Source organism: Callithrix jacchus, chromosome 6 (assembly GCF_049354715.1).
Source record: "Callithrix jacchus isolate 240 chromosome 6, calJac240_pri, whole genome shotgun sequence".
Taxonomy (NCBI): Eukaryota; Metazoa; Chordata; class Mammalia; order Primates; family Cebidae; genus Callithrix; species Callithrix jacchus.
In genome coordinates, this window is record NC_133507.1 from 83,792,849 (window position 1) to 83,800,974 (window position 8,126).

The 8,126-nt window shown below is 36.9% G+C and overlaps 1 pseudogene; it reads right to left on the reverse strand.

The window, feature by feature from the left end:
* Positions 1-2,048: 2,048 nt before the first annotated feature.
* LOC100385823 (polyadenylate-binding protein 1 pseudogene) lies at positions 2,049-5,771 on the reverse strand (annotated as a pseudogene).
* Positions 5,772-8,126: the final 2,355 nt, after the last annotated feature.

Here is an 8,126-nt window from a genome sequence, read left to right on the forward strand (position 1 = left end):
CTCTTCCAAGCCCTAACCATCTTCATTTGCTCCCACACATCCACCAACCTTTCTATGACTTCTGCTGGCAGAGAAATTCATCAACATCTCTTTCTGAAATATCTTCATGTTTGGGCTAGTAGAAGGAGTCAAACAAAATATCTTATTATTACAACAACTTCTCAGGAACTAAAACTTGGAAAATTTCCTTAAAACATAAATATAGAGGCATATAAATTATTTACACCTTAAATTATTCTTACCACTGTAGAATTTCAGAAGGTAAGCAGCATCCCAAAATTAGATGAGTAAACCAATTCCCAGAGATCTTTTGAGAACGGATAATAGCATATAGCCTTTTCTTGTATTTCCTTATATAAGAATTTTGCACTGAGTAGGGCATCTATAAAATGTTGCTAAGTTATCAGTGTTTAAATTTCCATGTTATATTGTTGCTAAATTTTTGACACATTATGACCAAACTGATTGTAATATCTAAGGAAAGCAAAACAAAACAACAGTATCTTAAGGCTCAATTCCAGAATAACTTGAGTCAATGAAAAGTTGTTAATACACAATCAGCCTATGACTATCTACATTATATATCATTCATTGATACATTTAGCATATAAATAAGACTTTAATATGTATTATCAAACACACATTTTAGTGTTATTAAAATATTGATATTTATATTAATTAATCTGATCTGATTCATTTAAGTCCTTTGAAGTTAATACTAAACCAATACATAAAAAGAGAGGTGAGGATTTCCATAAACTTGGTCAACAGTTTCAAAAATAAATACAATCTGATAGGGATTTTATTTGATTTCCTCCAGTTCCATATGGTGAAAAAAAGGATTCAATGAGAGGAGATAGCATTCACCCATCCATTTAAAATCAGTGCTATATTTCCAAGGGCTAAAACAGTTACAGTTGCACTGTTCATTACTTTGGAAGTGTCACATTTTCTAGTATGACAAGATGTATTATGGATGGGGAGTTTTATAGATGTGGAGAAATCTCTCTCAAAGTTGTTTATTTGATTTTCTCCCTTTCTGCCTCTTTGTACTTTAGCGGCCAACCTTGGGATAATGGGATTACTTTATGCCTTCCACATCAGGCTGTGGATGAGTGCACAGAGGCCACTGGCAAGAGAAATAAGATGGCTGTAAAAATGCAAACGTTGGAAGTTAAAAAAGGTGCACCCAATAACTTGCCCTTAAATTTAAAAGGAACTAAATGAGGAACTTCTGGACAATTTATCTTACTGTTTACTGATAACAAGTCACTTTGTTTTTATGTGCCCAGTCTAGTATTCCATAATTTATTTGAAAGAAGATGAGAAATAATGTAGATAAATGATGAAGTGTCAGGGTCTGACACTCTTAAATGAAGCTATTATGGTCAAAGAGAAAACGTAAAACCTGCGGCTCATTATGAGAGTGTTCTACTTGTCAGTTAAGTGAAAAGGCCTGGAATGATTTCCAGTTTATTTGTCATTGCAGTTATTAAAGCTGTCTTTTTGGTGCCATGAAAATGAATTGAAGACTTTATTTGAAGTAAATTTGTACTAAAGCTTTCAGATGTATCTTATGTGAGCTCAGTGAGGCAGGGAAGCAGCTTAAAAGCTGAAATATTACAAGGAGACAACTACCAAAGTCTTTGAAACACACAGAATACGTAAGTGCCAATAAATGAAGTGTTTTTTTTTTTTTTTTGACTAGGAAACAAACTTTTGACCGTCATAATGAAATAAGATTGGTAATGGGATATAATACCTACTAATTGTTAGAAGATATTTTATCCCTATGAGGAATTAATTGCCTACATATTACAGCAACAGTTCTACCAGACTATCTTACTATTGATTTCCAAAAAAGGTTAAAGAATGCATCATTTTTGATAATACACACTTAATAAATCTCAGTAAAAATTAATAGAATACATCACAAAACCAAAAAAAGTTTAGTATTTTTTGAGTAATAATAACTGCTAAGCTAGAATAATAACCTCTTAAAAACTTGTAACAAAAGAAGTTTAAAAAACCTGAGTAGTGTACTCCATTTTCCTAATTGAATTATTGGACTGCAAAAGGCTGCATCTTACTACAAGAAATGATTATTGACATTTTTATCTTACAGGGCTCATCTTCAAATACCTTATATCCTTGCTGAGGTGTGAGAATAACCTGTTCTTTAGCTTACGTTAGGAGAAAACCTAATCAGATGGACTATTGACATGGTTGAGATGGATTCTTTTTAAGCATTGAAAAAAATTGACCCGTGTGTTTCCTTCTTTCATGACTGAGAGGTCTTTGCTGTTCCCTTGTGCTACTCTGGGGATCACAATTTTTTTTTTGCATTGTTTAGTTATGCTTTTGAAAATTTAGAAGTGGATATTAATAGGGATACCTAAAGAAAAATTGATAGACTATATCACCTCACCACATTAAATAAGAATCACTAAAATGAATGTTTTATTTCAGGCCCAAGAAGTTTCCCAGTCATGGCTTTGACTATTGTGGTTACTACAAATCTTTGACACATCTCCAGGGTCAGTTTACAAAGAAAATGAATTCTGTATCATCCTCAAAGGTGATTTTTCAGAGTTTCCATCAGATTTTATAGCCATTTTTAGTGAGACTGTCAGAGTAAACTGTCTACCAGGATCTTTATTATATGCCTTATTTTCAGGCATTTAAATATGGAAAAAACTTCCCTTTGAAATCAATTTGTTTTTATATTTGCAATATTTGCAATATTCCTATAGCTTTGATATTCTAATAGCTACAAATCCCAATGCTGTAAAAATAAATGCTTTACAAAATCATAGCTGTGAAGTGGCAGTGAAGAAAGTTATACAACACAGGAATTGCTAGATAAAGGTGTGGAGAGTTTAGATTTAACCTGTTTAAGAGTCAGATTGTGTTTATACTCCCATTTAGGTTTGAAAAACAAAATGGTTGAATTAAGTTAAATGAGCAACCACTTTGGAAAAAAATGGACTAATTATTTGATTCACATATTAGTATTAATGCATACACATCCACCTTTTTTTTTTTTTTTTAAAAGACGGAGTCTCATACTGTTGCCCAGGCTGGAGCGCAATGGCGCCCTCTTGGCTCACTGCAACCTCCACCTCCTGAATTCAAGTGATTCTCCTGCCTCAGCCTCCTGAGTAGTTGGGATTACAAGTGCCCACCAACACACTGGGCTAATCTTTTGTATTTTTAGTTAGTAGAGACAGGGTTTCATTATGTTGCCCAAGCTGGTCTCGAATTCCTGACCTTGTGATCTGCCCGCCTTGGCCTCCCAACGTGCTGGGATTACAGTTGTGAGGAACAGTGCCTGGCCACAACCACCTCTTATGTGTAGATACATGGCATAATGTCCTAATGTTTTTAGCCTATTCAGGTTTTTTTTAACCGTTTAAGGAAGTTTTATTAAACCAAGAATTTCATAATCCATGTTACATTACCTTGCTTAGTTACCAAGTCTGTTATTTAAAACAAAACGGACATTCTGACCTATTCCACAGTTAAGAGTTACAAAACTAAAGGAATGCTTTAAATTTTTGTACTTTTCTGAAAATTCTTTTTCTGCGGGTCCGTAAAACATTAATTTGTTTTTAAATTTTACTGTATTTTTGTGTTTTCTTTTTTTGTTGTTTTCAAATCATAAGTAATCTAGAACTAGTGAGTTTGCTAGCTTGATATTTGCTCAGCACATAAGGTTCAAAGATTGCTTTCCTTATTTTTGTTTATATTTTATATCTTTTCCATAATATTTTAGTTTTTGATGTTCAGATATTTTTTTCTGTTGAAACACATTTTTCCCCCCCATGGTCCTTGATCAATTTTAAGCAGTTGACACACCAGTAACACTGTTAACTGCTTTCTGAAGCCCCTTTAACATGGTAGGCATGTAGTACAGTGTGCTTCATCATGACAACAGAGAGACTCTGGAGACTCAAGCATATGAAGAAGTTCTGAATGATCAAGCTCCAACAGCAAGAGTAATTTTACCAGCACGAGTAGGGTGCGTGGCTTGAATAAGAGGTAACAGTCATTCACCCAACATCTGTTTCTGCTGTTGAAGAGGGGCAGATGCCAACATGGAAGCAGTCAAAAATTTCTGAACTTGGACATGAACAGCAGGCTGCTGCCTGGTAATCTGTGGATGTGCATTAAGATGTTGTTGAAGATTGCAAATTCCTGCAACATATTTGTACTGTGGAATGATGTGGACAGCAGGAATGGAGGCAGCAGTAACAGCTCAGGACATGGACACATTGTCTGTATTGATGAGTTAGCAACACACTGTGTGGACATGATTGGTGGAACCTATGAAGAAGCTGGTCTCAGAGTACTAAATGGTGGTCAGGAGCAGCTGAGCAGATAGCACAAGGCATATTTTGGAATGGGTGAGGTCTGACAGTCTGAGTAGCCCATGGAGGACTTGGTCATAATTGAGGATGAGGTGTGACACTCTGAGCAGCCCAGGGAGGTCTTAGTTGAGAAATTTGGCCAGGAGGAAGTATGCAGCACGATTCTGAGTCTGTGGGACCGCTGCCACGAAGTAACCTAAAGAAGGTGCTGGCTGATAGGAGTTGATTATAGGGTAGGGGACAGCTCATACACTTGCCATCTTCTGCATATATTGGTAAGTGAGGTGAGCTAGGCGCTCTTTTTTGTTCTTAGCTAAAGCTACATACAATGGCTTGCTGGCACAGTTTTACTGTTCATTGCTGTAACTGCTTTGGTGGCTTCTGAAGAGGAGAAACACACAAAACCAAACCCTTTGCTGCAACCACTCTCCATTATAACATTTGCACTAGTGACAATACCAGATGGAGAAAACTTTCTGGAGGCGTTCATCCTCAATACTCTCACCAAGATTTTTCACATAAACGTTAGCACTCTGGTATCTGGTGACTCTATCTTGCTTCATCTGTTCAAATTTGCACTTAAGTTCTGTCTGCCCTTCCACTGTTTTTGAGCTTGTCCAACATATATTTAATTTCCACTGAACTCCTCTCCATTTATCTCATCCATAGCTGTCTGTGCATCTTCATTCCTTTCAAAGCTTACAAATTCAAATCCTTTGGATTTTCCACCTTCATCAGTCATTACTTTCATACTTGAGGCAGGTCCAACCTTGAACTTGGGGCTAGGGCTCCAAGTTCTGCTTCTTTTTCTTTAGGAGACTAAAAACCGTCCAACAAATATGTCGAAACCATTTAGGATCATGCCATCCACTTTTTCAATAGCTCCTTCAGCTGCTTCTTGTGTCTCAAAATGTACGGATCCACAGTCCTTGGAACCATTTTCATCACAAACTACCTTACAGGAAAAGATGTTACCAGAAGCAGAAAATGCATCACACAGTGCTTTCTAAACGAATTTGTCCTGATTCTAAATGAATACGTTGCCTATTCCACTTTTGTGCAGTGATGTATCGCACTGAGACCACAGGACATGTACTGGCTTGCTCTTTATAACATCAAAGTTCATGGCGGCCAGAGCACGCTCTGAAGGAAGCTCACTTAGGCGTAGCTCAGGGAGCGGCGGGTGATCAGGTCCCTGCAGACCCAGATGGCGCAGATGGGCCCGGGCTGAATTTCTCATGGGGCATCTCTTTGGTCACATCGGGGTGCAGGTCTCCTATGTACAGCGAGGCCATGGGGTACCTGGGGGTGCTGGGGTTCATCGTTGCACGGCTGCCTCTAGGGCCACAGGCCGCGACGCTGAGTGAGAGGAGAGCGACTGCCAGGCCGGGGTCCAGGAACAGGGGGACAGGAAGCAAGGGCACGCGCTGAGGGACAAAAATCAACCGAATCGGAAATGACTCACCGTGCACAGAGCGAGGTCGCTTGGCCGCCGCTGGCTGCCGGCTGTCAGCTGCCAGCGGGGAGCGAGGGTGGCGGCGACTGGTTCCGGCGGCTGGAAGGCCTCTGTTTCTTGGTTCCTCCTTGAGGCTGCTGCAGGGACGCAAGTGGGGTCGGTCTTGGCTGCTTCACCGGATTGTTTTATAAAAGAGGAAGAAAAACCAGTAAGTCTCTGGCGGAGTAGATGCTGATTTGGGGGAAATTTTAGGGGTGATTTTTAAAAGTTTTTTTTAGACTTTTCTTGAATTTTTAATAAACGCATGTTGTCTGCAGCCTCAGCACTAAACGCCAAGGAAAAAGGCCATATTCAAGTTTTTACATCAAGTTAGTTAGTTCCTCTGATCAAATATATTTTATACCGGTTTATTTACTTAGTATGTAGATGTCAAACACTAAATTAGCTGCATGATAAACATTGCAATTTCTCTTTTCATTGAGCTCATGGAATAAAGAAGGAGGCAGAATCATAAAACATACGAAATGCATATGAAATTAAGTGCAATTAAAGGATGGCATAGGAGTTCAGAGGCATCTAAATTAGCTAATGCTCGTAGGCAAGGAAGTCTTCCCAATGGAAAAAGCTTCCTGACCTTGAATACTGAAGAAGCATAAGAATTGACCCAATAAGTTTCTAACAAAAGGATCCTACCTGCATGTAACTTTTCATAAACCAGCAATCCCACCTAGCCAGTTTCTTTCCTTTCACGGCACTAGGCCAAATTTCTTTGGGAGAAAAACCATTAAGCTGCTTCTTCCCAGACAAAACACTTAGAGTCAATGTGGGACTCTAGCCAAATTAGTAAAGGAAGTTTAAAGCCTATTAAGTTAGAGATGACTTGCTTTAGTATAAATAGTCATAGATTAAAATCATACTAATTTCCCTTCTTTCTCTTTATAAATATGTATTCACGATGCCTACATACAGAATTAACATGTGGATATTAAATGACAATGGTAAACAATAAATTTAGAAATATACCTAATCTTTTACTGTATAAGTTTACAATAAGTAAACATAGAAATAATAGAAAATATATTTTTTAATGCTCCAGGTACTTTTTTTAAAGTTTTGATTTTCCATTTTTTCCTAAAAACATAACAAGTAATTTTAAAATTAAACTATAAATCATTTGATATTGTAGTCTCTATTAATGATTCGATTTCCAGATTAGATTATTATAATATGCCAATTTAAGATATTAATCATTGAATATGTGTTTATTGGTTATGCTTAAGTATTATTTTCAGGAAGGTTAATCTGTGCCTCTGAGGCAAATATTAAATAGACATGTGTCAAAGATTTTATTTAACCCATTAATTAATGAATGAATCAGAAAAGTTAAAATCCGTTCTAAGAACATTTGATGAGCTAGTTATAGAGGTAATTTCAAGAAAAAATATTAGGGTAAGACTCTTGGGTTAGATATAAAACTAGTTCATATCTTTCTGGGCAATAAATTGTAACTTTCAGAGTTATCTCTTCATTGGAGAGAAATGATTTGCATCTTTACCTGAGAAAAATACATTAGCTTGTGTTCCTAAAGACTTGTACATTTTGAAAAGTAAATAGAAAATTAACAAAAGAGCACCTAGTCATCTATTGCTTGTTTCCAAACTTCAGGTAAATTTTCTAATAGTGATATGTAGACACTTCTTCAAAGACATTATTCTAAAATTCTGTCACTGCACTAGCAAGTAAGTATAGTTTGATTAAATCAGTGAGCTAGTTCAATAGTATACCAAAATAAACAGTGTTCTTGGTTTTTGTGCTAAATTTGCTGTTTACAATTTTTGGTTTGGTCGAGATCTTATTTGATATTTGAAATTTTAAAAAATACACTTCCTAAAAATAGTCTGATGAATCTGGGTGCATTATTCTCATTAAAAGAGAAGCTAAAACTTAAGTTATAGTGATAACTCTTTTATTTATTTTTATTTATTAATTTATTTATTTGAGATGGGGTCTCACAATGTCACCCCTGCCAGAGTGCAAAGGCTTCATCTCAGCTCCTCCACCTCCCAGGCTTACACAATTCTCCTGCCTCAGCCTCCCGATTAACTAGGATTACAGGTGTTCATCACCACACCTGGCTAATTTTTTGTATTTTTAGTAGAAACAGGGTTTCACTATGCTGACCAGACTAGTATCAAACTCCTGACCTCGTGATCCACCCACCTTGGCCTCCTAAAGTGCTGGGATTACAGGCCTGAGCCACCGCACCCAGTGGTAAGTATTTTAAAGAGATGGATGAATAA